The sequence below is a fragment of the Triturus cristatus genome, chromosome 5_2, assembly GCF_964204655.1.
Source record: "Triturus cristatus chromosome 5_2, aTriCri1.1, whole genome shotgun sequence".
Lineage (NCBI taxonomy): Eukaryota > Metazoa > Chordata > Amphibia > Caudata > Salamandridae > Triturus > Triturus cristatus.
Window position 1 is genome coordinate 178,855,484 of NC_140588.1, and position 20,389 is coordinate 178,875,872.

General features: G+C 42.1%; 1 protein-coding gene across 4 annotated transcripts in view; it reads left to right on the forward strand.

Moving 5' to 3' along the window:
- ZNF516 (zinc finger protein 516) overlaps positions 1-20,389 on the forward strand; it is a 286,502-nt gene that overhangs the window by 115,610 nt on the left and 150,503 nt on the right. For all 4 annotated transcript variants that reach the window (XM_085606945.1, XM_085606944.1, XM_085606947.1 and 1 more), the window contains exon 2: positions 1,945-2,112. The gene's annotated coding sequence lies outside the window, so the exon portion shown is untranslated. The remainder of the gene's footprint in view (positions 1-1,944; positions 2,113-20,389) is intronic.

The window sequence follows — 20,389 nt, forward strand, 5'->3', positions numbered from 1 at the left end:
AATGTGGACATTAGCAAACTGATACATCCTTGTCCACGTAAATCAAGTACCAGAAGAAGAGAGTACGCAGAGTAAAGTACACAATACAAGGTAAATACAGAGCACGTGCTACACATACAACACCGAGGACATAGAATGGTTATGGGATAAGTGGTTGTGGAATTTGTTAGTATGATGGGGTAAAAGGGATGAGTGGATCTCAGTGGGAGAGAAATGGGGAAGAAAGAGGGCAAGAAGCAGGTGTGATCGATGGCTGGCGGAACAAGGAATGAAGAGTAAAGGGGGTGAAGGTGAGTGAAGGAAGGAATGGGCGTGGCTACGAAGGATGTGGTGAGGTGGTAAAGGAGGAGACGAGGAATGAGGGAGGCAAAGTATCACGGTGAGGATGGAGTGGGTAGTAAAGGGAGGGCATGAATGCACGAAGGAAGGAGCGTATGAGGGGCATGGAAGTGAGATGGGGACCCACAGAGGGCTGTGGAGGCAAGATAGGACTCAAAGAATGTTGGTGTTGGAGACAAATGAGTACGGGAGGGCAGCGAAAGGGAGTGTGAGAGAAGATATGGAAGAGGGTTAGAATACATTTTCAGGGTGAGGGATAAACGGGTAGTGCGGAGCGGTTTCGGGGAAGTTAAGGGTTGTGAAGTGGGCGAGGAAGGAATCTATGGCTGTGGGGGTGAGAGAGACCATAGGGGTTGTAGGGAAGCCGAGATGGGTCAAGAGAGGAAAGGCAAGGCCGAGGTAGGAATTTGTGGGCGGAAGTAAAGACTGAGTTAACATGAGTGGGCAGGAGGAGTGAGGGTGAGGGGAAGGCGCATGGGGGCATTAATTGAAGATGTAAAGGGAAATTAAACCGAGAAAAGAGGTGGAAGTGAGAGAATACGGATGTGAAACTGCTGGAGGAGGTTTGCGAGAAAGGAGGAGAGAGAATGCAGGCAAAGGAGGGAGTGCAACAAGAGGAAACCAGACAGGTGTAGGCTGTAGAAAAGGGGGAGCATGATGGGGCGTAGAGGGTGTTGGTGTAAAGAGCAGGGCACACAGGTGAAGAAGGCTAGAGAGCGAGAAAGAAATAAAGTGGGATAAACACAGAGGAGGTGGTAACAGAATGAGTGGTGGAGGGAGAGCCACAGAGAGCTAAAGAAGAGAGGGGGTATAGAGGAGGGTACGGAGATGTAGAAAAGAGCTGATAAGCTGAGTGAGGAGGCAAAACAGTGTGGGTGTGGGGACTCAAGGATAGACACAAATAAAGGCAAAGATTGAGGAGGGAATGGTACAAAATGTGGAGGAGTGAGAGGGGAAGGTACAACAGGAGATGAAGGAAGTGGGGACGGTAAGGGGTCGGGAGGAGTGAATTAAGAGACAATTGAGACATTATTGAAAGCGGGCAGGAATGGTAACAATCGAGGAGAGAAGAAAAGTGAGAGGAGCAAAGAGACATAGATAACGCAGAGAATTCCAATAGAAGCCCAGATTCACACCAGAACATGGGCTTCTATGGGAATTCTCAAGGGCATATTATCAAGCCCATTATCGCCGCTTTAGTGGCAGTTTTCTGCCGCTAAAGTGGCGATAATTTTAACGCCGTTTCTTGATGATATGCCCCTATAATTTTGTAATTTTATTTTACAATGCTTCCAATAGGGTTCCCTAGTAGTGTGCTCAGTATAGTAGCCCGTAATCGTATTGATTGTTTTCGTTGGTGCCAATCTGTGATAATCCACGCAAAGTTTGTCTGTGGTTCGTTGTTTCCTCTATGTGCCTAGAAGTTCTTAAAATAATTCCTATCTGTACGAAGTTAGCTGCAGATCTATTTAATTTACTCAGAGCATAAGATACCCCAAACAGGATTTGTGAGGGCGGTGCTCTACGAAAACAGCATCGAGTGACCATGCCGAACGCCGTGCTGTGTATGGCACGCATTCTGACGTAAACTGTTTTCTTTTGCAGGATAAAGATGGCTGGACTCTGACCTTTGCCCTCCTCCGATCTTGACGTTTGTGGAAATAACCAGGAAATAAAGAGCGAGGGTCCCTTGCAGTTTGGAAGATGACGCAGCACTTTTTGTTGAAAAGCAGATCTTGGTGCAATGCATCAGGTCATTAAAAGCAATAGCAGGTAAATTCGAAACCGCAGGACGTCAGGATTATATTGTCGTTGCATAATGCACCTGTCAGAAAATGCTCTTTAAAGCTGCGTTGATTTATCCCGCGTATGTTTTGGCTACCAATGCATCTTGCAGCCCTTCGAGGTACATATATATATTAGTGATAACTGAACTGGGTCACTTGCAAAGTACAGGTTGACAGTGCTGAATCTGGACAAATAACTCTATTTTCTGCGAGCCAGTAATTGCCTTTTCCCTGGGTATACTGTCCAGAAGACTGGCGCTGCCGGAATGGATGTGCAGCGGTAATTTCTGACACGGAGCATTAGCTCTGTACATTTGCAGCCCTTTGAGCAAACCGAATATGCTCAGAACCCTGAAACAAAACGTTAAGAAAGGGCGCCGAAGGTTCCATTGCGCACCCAGAGTTGCAAAGAAAATTCAGAAAAATTCCACATGCGCTGGTTGTCACAAGGGGGCATATTATCAAGCACGGCGTTAAAATTATCGCCGCTTTAGCGGCAGAAAACTACCGTTAAAGTGGCGATAATGGGCTTGATAATATTCCGCAGCGAATTCCAGTAGAAGCCCATGTTGACACCAGAACATGGGCTTCTACTGGAATTCTCCAGGGCATATTATCAAGCCCATTATCGCTGCTTTAGCGGCAGTTTTCTGCCGCTAAAGCTGCAATAATTTTAATGCCGTTTCTTGATCATATGCCCCTAATTTTTTCTAAGTAGATTTTTGCGTGTTTTTTGTGAGCTGCGGTACACCGTGTTCACTGAACTGGCGTTTATTAATGTAATGCTATCTGCTGCCTTTTAGACATTGCTTTTTTCTGTGTTGTGACTGATGTGCGCAGTTGAATTACATAAAAGGACCATATTCTGTTTGCCGCTGCAATATTCAAAATTGTAGAAAAAAGTGCAGGAAAAAAATGTTGCTGTTAATTTCTTAAGTAGTGGAATAACGTTGTAGGAGCATGCAGCCCACAATATGCAAGCAAAATATGTGTGCAACTGCTGAAATGTTTCTGCAAGATCCTAAGTCATTGCACCAGCATTAGGAATATCCTGACCTCAGTCAGTTTTGCAAGTGTTTTACACAAGTAGAAAGTCAAGATGAGTGCCTGGTGCACAGATTTTTCAGCGAGTAGTAGTGACTTGCTGTTGTCTTCTTGCCTTACTGCTTGATTCCAGGAGTTATTCAGGAGTACTCAAAGAGCACTTCTGACTTACTCCGGGTCTATGCTTGGAGTGCAACAAAAGTAAGTCACAGCAAATTCTCTGTGAATTTAGGGGCATATTATCAAGAAACGGCGTTAAAATTATCGCCGCTTTAGCGGCAGGAAACTGCAGCTAAAGCGGCGATAATGGGCTTGATAATACGCTGCAGAGAATTCCCATAGAAGCCCATGTTCTGGTGTCAACATGGGCTTCTATTGGAATTCTCTGCGGCATATTATCAAGCCCATTATCGCCGCTTTAGCGGCAGTTTTCTGTCGCTAAAGCGGCGATAATTTTAACGCCGTGCTTGATAATATGCCCCTTAGTCCTCAGTGATGGGATCTTGGTGTAGTTAAAATATAAACAACACCGCTCAGGCTTCTGGCAGCGTCAACCGGCGGAATTCCATAAAGAAGCAAACAATTCCAAGCAGCCAGGCCTTGATTTGCATTCTTCGGGATGTGAAATGGATGCCATCAGCTCCGTTGTGGAGGGCTGAGGCTGCTTGCTTTATGCAGGTCCAATCCAGAGTTGGAAGTGAATGTTAGCCTTTCGTGCATTGGAACGGCCTGCTGGAAGGACAGAGCATTGTAAGTAATTCAAGGGAATGCTTACGGGAATATACAGCCAAACATTTGGAGTCGGTATTAATATTTTAGGACCCAAGTATGCTTGAAGTGGCAACCACTATATGTATTATTTACATGAAGTTCATGAGCTTTTGTTGCCTTCACGCTACACCAGTGACTACCTGATGTAATGCGTCAGACCCTTGGTAGTTTTTAGAAAACATACTTTTTTAGAATATAATGTGACCATATATCTACTTAACAGCCACGAATATGTGTCCTGATCAAAATTTTGAAGACTGCGGAACTTAATCAAAATGTGTCCCAGTTGACAGACGGCTTGTAGATCTCAATTTGCGTGGTAATAAGCATGTGCCATGTGGAGGCTTAAAATTATGCACTCCATTCATAGAAGTGGTAGGTGTACGCCAGGGAGGGTCACAATTTTATTACTTCTCCAGCATATACCTATTGTCACGGACATTGCACGTGCAGATTCTCCGCATTGACGAAACTTCATACTTGTGGTTAGGATATCAGTGAAATACCGCAAATATTTTCGGATATTTTCTTCACATATAAGGTTTTCCCTTCCCTCACACTCCCATAAAAAGTTGAGTGCTATATGCACTTTCCCATGCAGTCTGCCTCACATATGCCTTTAGTCTTGGAGCTGTATGTAAATTCTACTAAAAGTTCTGTACAAATGTTTCTAAACGCCCATTTAGTTGTGAATAACCACGTTTCTTCTGCTTTGCATTGCTTTCACAAACGCCTAATCCTTTTAAAGACAACAGTGTGTACCGTAACTCAATTATAGGGGAATGATGGGCTGTTGATGACGCCTTACCCCACCCCCTCACAGAGTGTTCAACTTCCAGATAACTAGAGGAATACAAACTCCAGTGGAAATGGGGAATGGGAAGAAAAAAGAAACCTCATTTATAGCAGAACAGTTCTCGCAGGAAAGATGAGTGTATTAATGAAAAACAGTATAAAAGCTTCCAATTATTCTTGGTTAATGATTTTTAATATAGTAGTTTACATGAACCTATAAAACAAATGACATTTCGTGTGTGTGTTTATATGGTGGGAGAACAGACATATACTTACTAGTTGGACAAAAAGTTGTACATGTTTGTTTCAAAGCTATAGTGGACAATGCCCCCGATCGAAAAACTGTTCTCTATGGTAGATGAAGTTACTATATCACAAGTCTTTAGATCCAATTTTAGAAATTTTGATGCAAACAAAAAATATAGTTCAGGTAGTATCAGGACTGTGGGTGCTTCCACGGAGCTCAGAAATATCCCAAATACCTTGAAACCGCTACTATCTTCAGCCAATAGTCTTTGAAGTGAGGGACAGGAACTGTGTAATTCACAAATGGGAGCAATCCCTCCATGGGGTAATAGCTACAAACTCAGGTGATTAGGAAGTGAAGAGCCACTGATGCTGCTTTCCAGAAATATGTTGGGGCTTGGCCATGTGGAGTGCACCACCCAAAAACTTCTAGATGACATCTGACCTCTCACAAGAATCAGAACACCCTTAGTATCACTCACTACCTTTGCTGACTCCTTCTGGATCATTGATCACAATTACTACTTTGTCTTACTCACCGAGTGTTCCCACGTGCAGCTAGAGCAACGCCTGGATAAGGTAACACGTGTTTTATATTTTCACTGCATCAGCAAATCAATTGGTCATAAACCGCATGATGCCACTCCTCTCTGACGTACACCTCGAGTCCTGACTCTTGCACTTCTGACTCCCACTCTATTCTGCCTTAAAGGAACCCTCACCTCCCTCTCCAAAGTCACGTACAATTGCAGTAGAAATATCCAGATATTATTTGAAAACTCTAATGACAAGCCTATCCATCCTTTGCAGATCACGCTCTCGTGTATTCGATTGGTCACACTATTCCTTCAGTCCACTAATTTGTTTTTCAAACTAATTCAAATAGGGGACATTCCTTCGAAATAGTTCATACAGAAAAAAAGCTGAAAACGAATTTTATTATATAACTGGTGGCAATGTTTCAACAATTCTAAGAGTACATTAAGTCTGTGCTGCTGATTCTTTGGTGGCTTGTATTTAAATGTTAAGAAGTCAAAATCTATCAAAGTATCATTCCACAGATGTCCTAGCCTAAAGAGTCGTGCTTTGAGCCTTATTGTCCACCATAACATTTGATTATCTAGTTTGTTTACTTCATTCTTTCAAATAGCTGCATCCTTGTGACAAGCATTGACAAAGGCAATACGTCTATTAAATATGCTAATGCATGCAGCAATAGCACATTAGAGTGAGACAAAAAGGAGGGAGCCAGCAGGAGTGGATGGTGGACTTTAGCTGTAAAGTAGTCCCTCACACATTTTCATGTAAGCACTTGTGTGGAGGTGGAAGGATACACCCAGACAGTGAGGAGGCTGTGCCTAGAGGTGATTGGCAAAGCAAATGAGGAGACTGTGCCTAGAGGTGATTGGCAAAGCAAATATGCCTCGGTTTAAAGTGCTAATGGTTGCAGTACTAGCACATTAGAGCAAGACGCTTTGGAGGGAGCCAGTAGAAGCAGACAGAGAGGGCTATAGTTGTTAGTAGTCCATCGTGCAGCTTAATGCAGGCACTCAGGTGGAGGCAGGAGACACCAAAACAGCCAAACGCATTAGGTGATAAATGAATACTCCATTGTGCTAAGCCAGGAGACAATTGACAAAGTCTAGCTCATGGCTGAAAGAGACTGCTTGAAGAAAGCCCTGGCTGAAAGGTGCAGACCCCAGCCCCACTCTATTGAGATTGTTAGCAATTGATTTGTTGGACAGCTGTGCAATTTAGTGCAATGGGTCTTTAGGTTCATTTATATTAGCTTTATTCTTCTAAAAATATGTTGTCGTCCGAGTTTGTTCGGCAAACAATCTTCTGATATTTAGAAATCCAAAGCTCCTTTTAGAGACATTAGCGAAAGCAAGGTATTTTGCCACATATAAGATCTTTTTATTACTATTTTAGAATTTCTAGACAACTTAAAAAATGTGATTAATCTCTTTCACCTAAAATGGGAAAAGGCAGAACATTAAATGACTATGAAACCTCAATAAAACTTTCATCTCAGTAGCATGTATTTTGGTCCATAAATTTAAGTTAAAGGATTCTCATCAACCATACTTTTCAGGTTAGCTTCCATTTTATGAGAGACTTTTCTTTGTATTTGCTCCTCTAAATATTTAACCCTATTTTAATCCCCAGATCTGTGTTCTTGAAAAGCCACTTTCATGACAAGTTAAGTTAATTAGTTTAAATCTGAGTCTTGTCACAATTGACTTCATGACATGGCAGAATTCATATTCTTGTAGCGATTCAATACCCAAAGGCCATGGTTGATCTGTATTACGTAAAGAAGAGAAAACATAATCTGCATATAACCATAGTTTAACCTTTATCTCATATTTGAACCCAGAGCGTCCTGATATTGAATGGACAAAGCCATGGGTTGAATAACAATATTAACTAATAAAAACGCAAAGAAGACAACCCTACCTTGTTTCCCAGCCATTCTTAAAAACTGATTTAACCGCATTTGCTACCTTTGCTGCTGCAGCTTCAATATGCAAAGCCTGAGTTGTATCCTTGAAGCCTTCTCCACATCCAAACGTAAACAGCACCAGACACACAAGACTGGCTAATTTTAGCAAATACATTCTTAGCATCAATCATTTTTTCAGCGAAAGGCTGAGCTCTTCTTTATTTAAGTCCAATTTTTCTCTAAATGTCCTAATATTATTACTGCCAAAAATACATTTACTAAATACAGATAGAGCGGTCCTTAGCATTTCCGTCGTAAAATGTTCAATGCAAATTGCTTATGTGTTTGTTAAAATGTTTTAAATCCACATTTAACAGACCAACTGGTTTATAATTCATACATTTACTTACATCCCCTTGTGGTTTTGGTAACAGAGAGGTTAATCAAATGCAAATACTAAACAACATGATTTGATTCTTCTATTTGTAGGTAAATAGTAACAGTAACTGCCTGAATACTCTTTATTAAAAGTGGTCATTATCACTATGTGATGTTTTTATTCTTTAGAAGCTAAATTGCAGTTTTAATCTCAGCTATGAACATAAACCTGTATAGATTGCTTTTGAGAAATTGACAAACAGTAGCATTAATCTCCTCAAATTTAAGTCACCTTTTCATTATGATATATCTTGCAAACTATATCATTAATCATTTATTTTATCCTTCAATAGTAGTATTTTTTTATTTTTTATTGAGCAGAGCATCGAGAACATGTCAATCACAAAAGAAATTTGAAACAGGGAAACATCGAAAGATCAACAAATGGATAAGATCAGTTCATAAAAGCATAGAGTATGTGCGGGAAACATTTTTTCATCAGGTGTTCATGAGCAACACCATTTACATAAATACCAATAGTGAAGCAGTTTTTAGAAATATCTGCCATTCATTCTTGCAGAAATACTTAAAGTGCTAGAGTATGAAAGTGCTAAAGTGCCAGGATACTAAAGTGCTGAAATAACCCAGGAGTAAACCTCCAAACCCCTCAAACATATACCCCCTATTCCGCCAACCTTTAAAATTCAAAAGGACCTAAATTCCTTATCGGAATAAGACTACTAATCTATCTTTTTCACGATTCCTAAAATACTTCCAGATTTCATTACACATTTTGGAAGCACCCACCCGCCTCGCATAAGCTTCCTCAAAAGCCCTAGTCCACTTCATTTTGTTCAACCACTTCTCATAATTTGGTGCTTCCGTCGACCTCCAGTTCTGAAGAATCAAAGAGCGGGCAACCGTCAAGGAGATAAAAAGAAAAGTCACCTCCTGATTTATCAAATTTGCCCTTTCTTTACTGATTCCAAAAAGGTCAACCTCGGCCTCTGACTTGACCCTCTTCTTATTTGCCCTATTTAAAGCCGAGAAAATCTCACCCCAGAAGGGCCCTAGTCTAGGACATGTTAAAAAAAATATGGAACCAATGCCCTTCACCTTCTGCCTGGCAACGTAAGCATCTATTTTCAACTTCTGAGTATTTTTTATTAAGTGCTTAGGTGTAAAGTATGCCAGCCACCGGGCTAGAAAGGCCAGTCTTTTAAAATTAGCTGCTCTCAGGGCCTTGTTCCGTAACTGGCATATGACTTGCCATTCTTGGCTAGAGAGGGTGCATTGCGTTTCCCTGAGTTACCCTTTCTAGATGTTTCTCAACCAGTAGGGGTTGGCCATGATTGCGCAAGAGACTATACCAGTTCCCCACCCCTCTTAGCTTTGCTCCAAAAAGGGCTGTCACCAGTTTAGTTGGCGTACTAAAAGAACATTTTTAGGAAATATAAAATCTGTAAATATTTGAAAAAACTGGCTTCCTCCGGTCTCTACTCCTCATCAACACCTCTTGCCAGGTGATTACCCTGTCCTGAATTAAAAAATGCCTTTGCTCTTCTAACCCACAATCCTTTCAATTACTGAGATGTCTAAATTGGATTTGGAGGTCGAGATTTTTGCATTCTCCTAATTTTAAATAGTGCAACCCGGAAGAGCCAGCATTTTAAAAAAAGGATTGAAGTCAAATAGAGTAATCCTTCAACGTCTTATATCTCGTCCTTTTGGGAAGTTTAGAAGTTTTTAGAAATATTGGAATCGGAGAACCAGCTTCCTGCACCATTTTATCTACAAAACAATTGTCATTTAAACAGTTAGGAACCAATAGACGAGCTGTTAAGTCTAAAAAGGCTGCTTCATAGTATGAACGAACTTGAGGTAAGGCCAATCCACCCTGGTCGATGTCTAATTGTAGCGAAGAAAGCTTAACCCTGGATGTCTTTTTCTCCCAAACAAACTGTCTAAACATAGTTTCCAGCTCCTTAAAGTAATTAATGTTGATTTTGATAGGTATATTTATAAAAAGGAAAACGAGTAATGGAAGTATGGACATTTTGATAAGGGAAACTCGGCCTATCAAGGTTAAAGGTAGTAGCAGCCAGTTATCCAACAGTTTCTTGATTTTACTCTGCATAGCTACATAATTCAGCTTGTATAGCTGTTGATCAGAAACATAGATCCCCAAATAGCGTATTGGGTCAGACTTAGTGGCTTGGTACTTAAGATTGACTGGAAGAAAATTTGTGTCAGAGTTCAGTACAAGGATTTCTGTTTTATTTTGGTTTATTTTATATCCCCCAGTTAATTCAAATTTACTGAATTCCATTAAGGTCAATTCCAGATTCTGGCTATCGGGTTTAGGATAGAAAATAATATCATCCGCAAATAGCTATAGTTTGGACATACCCAGAATTGGAGCGTTGATTGCAACATTTTCTCGAATTCGGATGGCTAATGGTTCAATGAAAAACGTGAACAATAAAGGGTAAAGCGGACACCCTTGTCTTGTCCCCCGATTTATTTTTACTGTGCCCACACGATTTGCATTAATTACCACCTGAGCCTAAGCCCCCTGATAAATGTTCCTAAGCATTACAATAACCTGGGTAGGAATGCCAAACCTGCCAAGGCCGGAAAAGAGAGTATTCCATTTTACCAGGTCGAACACCTTTTCGGCGTCGACCATCCTGATACAAGCCGGGGTTAAATTCGTATTACAGTAGGCAAGAGCCTGTTTTACAAATTCAGTATTTGACGACTTAGATCTTCCTGCTATAAACCCGGACTGATCCTTATGGATTATTTCCTGTGCAACGAGTATAAAACGCTGTGCCCAGGTCTTCATTAGGATCTTATAATCAGCGTTGAGGAGACTAATGGGTCTATAGGAATTGACATCTTTTGGATTCTTACCCTTTTTCACAAAGCTGACAACGATCACCTCTTTAAAAGGTGAGGGCACCACATCACCAATTTTGAAATACTTAGTCAAAGGTGGGGTCAATTATTTTGCAAACACCTTATAAAATTCTATAGGGAGCCCATCCTCTCCACAAGCTTTGGCACCGGCAGTTGATTTTAAGGTTGCCAGAATTCTGTACTTGATATGTCTAATTTTAGCTATTATACAAGGGAATCAGACAGTTTCTGGAGATTTACGCTGTCAAAATAATTCTGTATAGTATCTTGCCCAACTGGATATTCCGTTGTATAAAGCTGTTGGTAGTATTCCATGAAAGCCAGAGCAATCTTGTCACTATTTGACACTACAACTCCAGTCTTGGGATCTACCACCTTTGAAATTAGGGCCACTTCCTGTCTAGTTTTTGTGGAGCCAGCTAACAGTTTACCCACCATTTGGCTTACCTCGTATACCCGTTGGTAAGTTTGGTAACTACTAATTTCTTCTAGTAAGAAGAAGTCCATCAGCGCCTTTGTGGCGTTTTCAAGGAGATGTAATTGAGACACATTTCTCAGATCTTGTGCCCTTTCCACGGCCTGCTAGAGTTCTGCTATTGTAGCCCGTCGTGCTTTCGACTGAGTGGCCGAGAAGGAGATAATTTGTCTTCGAACAGCAGCCTTGAACCCCCCCCCCCCCGTACTGCGAAGGGTTCTGCCGTCCCCTCGTTAAGCCTAAAATATTCAAGTAACCATACTCTTAAGCTCTCAACCATTGATGATCTTGATCAATAGTAGTATCTCACCAGAATCCTCAACAGTAGTGCATACCCTCCTGGAACTTTCAATCTTTTTAAGCCTAGGTTCTCATAATTTCTCATTCTTATTTTATGTTCTCAGAAAGCTTGTTGGGTAACAAAAAATGTATTCTCTTCCACCTTTATGTCCAACAATTGATTCAGTTCTGTCCATTTTTAGGCTAAGTCTTCTAGAGAGCACATGCACTGTCCATTGCAAGGCATAGTGTGGTTTACCAAGAACTTAGAGGGGGACTCATGGAAATGTACTTCTGCAAATGCTATTAATGCAAGTCATATTTTCAATAATAAAACTGTTTAAAAAAAAGAAGAACTCAGAGGGGCTTGGCGTCCGCCCATTTGTTGGCTTTCGCTCTCATTTTGCCTACTTCTTCATGTCCCAACTTGTCAATCTTTTGTTTGTCTCTCTCATGGAGCTTTGCCTCTTACTGTCTCTTTGTTTGCCTGGCCTCATTGCTTCACTGCTTGCTTTTCAAGCACTACTTTTTTCTTTTGTGTTAACCACTCCATTAGAGTGTATATATTTTCGAGTCATCTCCCTCATGTACGTCTCTCCCTCTGCACTCTGTGCTGCTCTCTGTTGCCCAGCTGCTTATCCTTGCAGCCTCCCTCTTGTGCTCGCCTGTGTGCTTCTCCCCATTGATTCCCCCCTCTTGCACTCTCTGTGTTGCTTTCTCCCAACCCCCGTATTGCTTTTGCTCTGGCCCTCACCCTGTTGCTTTTGCGTCCCCTCCAGCCCAGCCCCCATTGCTTTCCAGTCTCTTCCTGTATTCCACCCACTCTCCTCAATGCTGGTTCTGTACCTGCTGCCCTCCGCTTAAAGAAAAAGGCTTTTGTGCATTCTATTTTCTTTTTAGTTACCGATCCAACTCAGATTGGTAAGTAAAAAGAAAAAAGTGGCCGTGCCATTTTGTAGGTGCGTGGGCAGCTTTCTCAAAGGCTATTAAAACATTTTTGTTTATTTTAGCCTTGCTGCATAGCATTGCGGTTGCTGTGCAGCATGACTAAAAATCAGTCGCAAAACCAAGTAGTCTTCTCAGTGCTTGTTTAAAAGTTAGAGATGAGCTACTGTTTGACAATAAACTAAAGCCCAGAACTGTACAACTTTTCAGTTTCACCACCCTCATCTGGATAACAGAAGTGCATGCATACACCCTTCCACCAGCAATGAGATTAGAGGAAATAATGTTGCAGGCTCTTTGACTGGTAACAGGGTATCCAATGATTTTTAAAAACACCCTTTGTTAAAAACTCGTTATAGCAGCAGGTTCATGGATAAACACTGATCGGTTGCAGGTAGGCACACAAAGTTAATGCTAACTAGCTTTTAAAATATCATTATTCTGATTGCTTAAAATCCAGGAGTATAGAGTTTGCAAACTGCAGCACAGGGATTAGCAGCCCCAAATGATGCCCCTCCTTCCTCTGCTCGGGTACTACGTGATATTGCATTCGAAGAGTGTGTCTCTGTTGGGAGCATTTAATTGAAGAAAATAATTTGAGTCGTTCCATGAAGCCATACAAGCCGCCATTGTACCTGTGCTCATGGTATGAGGCGGACTCTCATTGGAACGGAACAACCGGTAACTGATCTGTGGGGGTCCCTCGCGGCATGCCTGGTGAGTGCCTGCACTTGAGAGGTTCTGCTTTTTGGTTTGCTTTTGTTTCTGAACAGAGTTGTTTTCTACTAGCGGTGCCGAAATGCATGCTTCGCCACTGTGTGAAGTTACAAGGTTGTGCAAATATGATTTTGTACAAATCCATCGTCTAAACAATATTTTATATGAACATTTTCCACCTGAAGTAGAGTTGTAGAATACACTGCAGAACTTTCGCTACTTTGAATAGTTCAATACATGTCTTGAATTGTTTGCTTTCTCCTACTTACCTAGCAATTGGGTATGTATTCAGTAGCGTTTTGGGACAGAAGCCCAAATTTAGTAGAGTGTAGTACAGATATTTAAAATGGGAAGACTTCATAAATAAAACAGAACACAAAAGTTATTTTCCAAACAAAAAAAAGAGGCGATTTTATTTTAGGCATTGCATATGGTGCAATTGATGCCAATAGTTTATGCCGTATTGATTGCAGATTTGTATTGCTACAAGTGAATTGCCAGAATTAATCTAAATCACGAGAAAAGAAGTCCCACAAACTAATCATAGAAAAGTTATTTTAGCTTATACTTCTTGGATCGCACTTGAGGAAAAGTATACAAGCATCTTGATTCTATTGCATATTATTAGACTGTGGCGAGCACTAATTGTAGGGGGGTAGCATTGATCGCTAATAACTGAACCCAAGGTGTTCCTTTGTTAATACTGGAGGTAAACTGTGCACGTTAGAGAGGGGTGCAATATTTTTATTTTACAAGGCTATCATATTCCACTGTATAACTGTATCGTTTACAGTATTGATGACCACAGAAAACGCGATTTTCAAAGCCATTGTAATAATGGATATCTGGTGCAATTACCGACCAAACAGCCAGGAATCCCTGAGATTTAATCCGTGTTTTGCCAGATTGTGACTGAGTAAAGCATTTCCAGCTCCCAGTGGGCAGTTGTTATGCCTCAAAACCATGCGAGCCTTCGATATGAGCTGCACGATGGTTTAAGTACTTTAAAACATATACACACATACTTTATTCAGGAGCAGAGTGGTAGTTTTGATGATTTTCGTCATGGCCAGCGCTGATTACCATTTTTATGATTCTCTAAAGAAGGTGCGGTGCTTACAAGCTTAACTCACCAGCCACTTGTTTGTAATTTAAGCAATTATGGAGTTGTGCTCTGTATAAACTGGAACCACTTTGGAAAGTTACACACCAGTGACTCATATCTGGTTGGGCGAGTTTTGGTGAAAGTAACCAATGTCATGGATTGAACCTGGCTGAAAGCATACACCTTTATCCTGTTCAGGAGCAACATATGTAAACTAGTGGGCCTAAACATAGCTCCTGTGCCTTAGCTAACTGTGCCATGAGACAGAGTAGCACAAGAAAAGGAAGGCGCTACAAGGAAGAACTGATTGAAGTTAGCAAAGGCATTTCTTTCCGCTTCACATATGTGTGCGGCGTGGTGCGGTTGCTGCTTAGACCATGCCTCCCCATTCCCACTGGATATTTGCAAATGCATTACCGTGCCACAAACTACCTCCTATTCAGTTGTTCATCTTCATGGAGACATAAGCTGTGAAGAAAATATACCTGCAATTACTGTAGGATATTATTTTTCTCATCATCTGATTGGGGATGTGTACATTTTCGTTTTAAGCTTCCTGGTGAAAAACTGAGCCCAGTATGTGGTCAGGGCTCAGAACCCACCTTACATATCTTTATAGGTCTTTCAGCACCGACCCGGCACGCCCTCCAAACCCCAATGAACGAGCCTCACCCGCCGACTGGAAAGAGATGACTCCTGAGTCAGACAATGCATGTCAGGAACCAGCCTCCAGCACCTTACACTAATACTTCAAAGAAGACTTGGGCAATATCTTGTTATCCTGTGGAAATAATTCTTCTTTTAATAATGATGCACTTACATTTTAAATCATACTACAACTAGTGCTATGGCATTTTTCGGCATTTTATTCAGTTACGTCATTTCACATGTGTTATTTGTTTGTAATTACATTTTAAAATCTCGCTGAAATGAGTGCTATGACAGCATCTGACACCACATGAAGCTGCCTTGTTTTATATGTTTTATCTATTTGCAATGGCTTTAATTCGCCGCGCAGTAATAAATAAAATTAAAACTTGAAAAAAACGTGTCTTCATCCAGAAATCTGCGATGACATGAATCCTCCTATAGAGAAGACAAGACTACAAAATAGGTAAATCTCCACCAAACAAGGAACCTTTCTCTTAAATGTATGAAGTGCTTCTTTGTTTGATGGAGATTTCGGCATATTCTTCTGCATCAAGAACATTTCACCAAAATCAGCATGAAATTTGCTGGGGCAGGGGCCTTTTGTTAAGCTGTCCATCATCCTGGCAAAAAGCGGGAAAACCTTTGTATGCTACTATGGTGGGCCAAATGGGCAGAGATTCTTGGTGATTTGTACATTCGCATACTCGGAGTAATTTAAAGGGAGAACCATGGGCAGGACAAGAAAGATCCCACTCCCCATTCAGGTTGTTTTTTGGCCCCATGGACCCCATCCCCTGGGGCGTGGCCTCTTGATGCTGGGTGCCCTGAAGCTCACCTAGGGCACTCATTGTGCTGGGTTGGGGACCAGGGGGAACCCCACTGCGCTCACTGTCCTTGCCGGCCCTCTGCCTCCAGCGGTAGCCGGCATTGCTCCCATATGTAAGAGAACAGCCAAAAATGCTGCTCCTTGCATGTTCGAGCAATCCTTTCATCTGTTTTCCTGCACCTCCCCACTGGGAGTGGACTTACTGTTTGCTCTCGCTTGGTGGGAGCTATCAAAGCTCCCGATAAGCGACTGCAAACAGCTATGTCTTGGGAGTGGGCACTCCGGGACATAGGGCGAATAATGGCTCCAGGAAGGGGGCCGCATGGCCCCCTCCCCTTTAAATTGTATTTGTGGCCCCAGAGAGTTGGTGGTCCCCAGGGCCCTTAAGCTCGAGATGTGTTGGATTCGGGGAGGGTCTGCACCTCTAGGTATACAAATGTGGTGTTACTTTAATATCTCAAAAGCTACTGAAAGGATTAACACCAAATCACAACGTAGGCTTGTTCTGAACCAAGATCTAGCTCTGTGCCAAATTTGGTGTAATTTCATTCAATGGTTTGAGCTGTAGTTGTGTCTAAAATCTCTTTGGGAAATTGCATGGGGAAAACTTGTTTTTGAAATCCCCCCCATTTTTTTCAGCCCTATTTTGACAAATTACCCCTAAACTTTCCAGACAGCACCTAAACTCAGGTGCGTATTAGTTTTGAAAAGTTCAGGAAGATTTGCCAAACTATGCCAAAGTTATTAGAAATACAAAAAACACTTTTCGTGTGGAAACTACGTAATAATGATATATATTTTATTTGAAATGCTCCTCGGATTAGCCAGGAAGTGAAGTGGTCTATGAAGGAAGTCCTGCCTTGACATTGCTTGGCATGCGGAGTCCTTGATCTTGCGATAGAGACCACGGACTTGAACAGCAAAAGAGTTCAGTAAATTATGAGTAATCCCTTACAATTTGTAACTCATGTCGGGGCACAACTAGGGGGTCATTTTTACGTGTTCAAAGTTAAGTTCATAAAACTTATATTCCCTCTAAATTTATCAGTTGTCCAAGGACAGTTTTTCAAGACAGCAAACTCAACACACTCAAAATGGTGCCCCAAGTCCACAGCCTCAGTGCTGAGACCATGGACTATGAAAATCAACACAATGTGGGGCCACAGTCTCGGTACATAGGACACCAACTGTGTGTCCAGTTTTGTTTTTTTCAGTCCACGCAATGGCTATATAGTCTGCAGACTCTGACACATGACCTATTTAAAAAACAATTTCAATCTTTGTGGAATGCCATTGAGGGTCAGGTGTGCTCACCTTGCTCCGTTATGTGCCCTTATAATGTATATACTTTTTTAATGTAGGAACCATTCAGCATGTTCTGTAATGGCGGATGCCGCTAGCCACAGCAAAACACACAAGATGATGGACGGAATGTTGCACACTGGCAGAACATTCACCCCCGGTCACAGATCTGGGTTTAATCCATCGTTATTTTGCTCACCACGCCACCCCAGTTCAGACATCGCCAGATGCCGCTAGCCAATCACAACCTTTGGGTTCATGGTGTCAGTTCTGAGACAGTGGACCCAAAATCGACAACGGGAGCAAAAAGTCCCCTTATCTAAATGGAGGCTTTTGTTTTGGGGATTTTAGTCCACAGTCTGCAGACTGAAATGATCAAGATATAAACAAGTATTAACCCTTTAAAGTCCACCCAGAACCATTTTGAACTGATAACAACTCAAAACCCAATGGAAGGATTTATATCAAACCAGCAAAAGCATTCTTTCGGACTAAAGTTGTTCTTTCAGGCCAAGTTTTTTTAATATATTCTTTCAGCGTTTTTTGCTGTAGATACGAGCACATTTTCCTAAGGGAGGTAAATTGGGAAAGCGCATCTTTGTTGGACCTCTCCCTTTACTCCAGTTTGAGGCAATGTTGGCTGCAGCTCATAATATAGAGGATATATGGGCCCAGGAAACAGACTTGGTTTTCTGTGTGGTGGTTTAGGTTGGCCGTGAACCAATATGATGATAACAATCAGAGAGACAGACAGTTGTATTCCATGAGCTTGATTCACAAACAAAAGTATAAATTGTTGCTCGTATTAGTACTCTTACGAACCATTATGGGTTTACTGCATTTTGCAGTTCACTTCCATTCATAGTATTGCATCTGGTGCAGCCTTTCCAGTGTACATTTATAAATGTCATGTGACATCTTTGTGTATTCCCATAGTGCAGAATTGTACACATAGCGCAAGCTCCAGGAAAGCCAGCATCTATATGCTGTTCCACTTTTTTCCACTCCACATGAAAGGCATTTTTTGCCATGGAGAATCGCCTTTCCCTGTGCCCCTAAGAGTTTGGAGGGGGGCGGTGGATAGGTGTTACATTCCCATTCCTATCTTGGAACTTGATTTACCTCAGCTCTTTGCAGGAGCACATTTTTTTCCATTTTTAGTTTGGGAAAGGGTCTGAGGGGAGAATTTGAAAAGTCACACGTTTGTGTACATTTTAAAATTACCAAGGCAATCCACTTCTTGATTCTCCCCAACACTTGCATGGATTTACATCTACATTGCAATTATAGTGATGGCAGTTTCTCTGTGGAACCTTCTTCGAAAGGCCAATTTTGCAAACTACTGGTAGGCAAAAATAAAGTCTTACCTTGCTCGTGAATTATTACCAGCCTGTCCAGTTTGGAAATTGAGAACTGCATGGCCTTTCTCTTAACTCCTATAGCTATAAGTTACCTGTAAATAGTGATAGGCCTGGTGACAGGAGTTACTGGACCCATCAGCAGTGGCGTAGTAGCAAGGGGGAGGTGGCGGTCGGTCCGCCCCAGGTGGCACAAGTTTTGGGGGCGGCAAACCCCTGCTCTTACCTGCGGCTCCCGCAAGACCTCCGCTGTAGGAATCGTAAGCACCCCCCCACCCGCTCTTACCTGCGGCTGCCGGCGCCGCGGGGCTTCTGCTGCAGGGACCGCCACGGGCAGCACACTGTCTAGCTATGCCACTGCCCATCAGAATTGAACATTTTTGTTTTTAGCAACGAGATTTCAGCTTCTGTAAGAAACCAAAATGTCTGTGTTTAAAATAATGCAGGTATCAACCCTGAAACACAGTTTCCTGCATGGTATCTCTAATATACTTGTAATATCTGTTACTTTTCTAACACTGTTATGAACAGGACCCCCTTGAATTGTAATTAAAAGGTGGGGAAATTATGGTTATTTTAACACGCAACTTGTAATTGAGGTCTTTAACATGCATTACAAATCATTAGAATATCATGACATAGCTTCCAATATAGGGCAGGTGCCCCCATTTACCCAACACAAATGCTGTTTCACCGGTGGAATGAAATGGCCTTTGAGTGAGTTTGTTGGTAACACGTCAAAAGACTCCTCAACTGTATACCTTCTTAAATATCTGGCCGTCTGCTGCAAGGCATATTGTGGCTTACCAAGATCATACAAGAGCTTGAAGCCCTCCCGTTGCTTACCATTGTTTGGTTTTGATAGTCACTCTGATTGGCATTCTTTTTATTCGTATCCCAGCTTGTCAGTCTGGTGTGAGTCCCTCCCATGGAACCATGCCTCTCTACAATCTCTTTGATTGGCTGGCATTGCAGCTTCCACTGCTTGCTTTATTCTTTTGTCTTAATCGCCCCATCAGACTGCATGTTTTTTTCCAGCCGCCTCCCTTGTGTATGTCTCTCCCCCTGTACTTCGTGTTGCTCTCTGTTGATTGACTGCTTAGCTGTGCTTCTCCCTCTTGTGTTTCTCCTCACTGCATTCCCCACCGCACCCTCTGTGTTGCTGTCCCCCAACCCTTATGTAGCTTCCGCTCCTGCTGCTTTTGCATCCACATTAGGGATGTCCTACCTGTTACTTTCACGTCCCCTCCCTTGTTGCTTCAGTGTTTACCCCCGCCCTCCTTGACTTGCTTCGCTGTTCTCCACACCCTTCCCCATGTTGCCTCCGCCAACCTGCTAAACCAAAAAAAAACACTTCTGTCCATTTTCTTTTCTTTCTATTTACAGACCGTACTCTGATTGGGAATAAAATAAATGCCCGCATGCATGGTGCGTGGATCTACAAAATGATGTAGGTCAAACACTTTAGCCATGCTGCACAACATCGCAGACGCTGTGCAGCGCAGCCAAAAACCATTCGAAAAGCCAATAGGTCACAAAAGCGATACCTATTGGCTTTGCGTGTGTTTGATTTAAACCAAGTCAGTTGCGTGATATTTGCTGATACGTGCAGTGATTGGCAAGTGCACGACAATGAAACCTGCCAAAGCTGACAAACCTGCCGAGGCTGACTCACGCTTATCTTTCTGAAGGACAGTAAACTGAGTGCCATTAAATCGGGCACTAGTAAAATCCCTGTTATTATTGGCACTTAGAAAGGGCAGAAGGTGGTACGAAGCACTTTATTAAAAACAAGTTATTATTTTGTGGACCATTGCCAACGCGCAGGAGCCATCAAGTTAATCACGGCTGGGCTTTTTGAAGCATAGAAACTGGCGACTATTTTTGGCTTAGTGGTGGGTTGTTGGTGGCTTCTCTGTTCTTCTGTTGTACCTCCGCACTTTCTTATTGGTGTTCTTCTATGCTGCTTCACAATGTGTTCATCTTTTTCTATTATCTGTGGC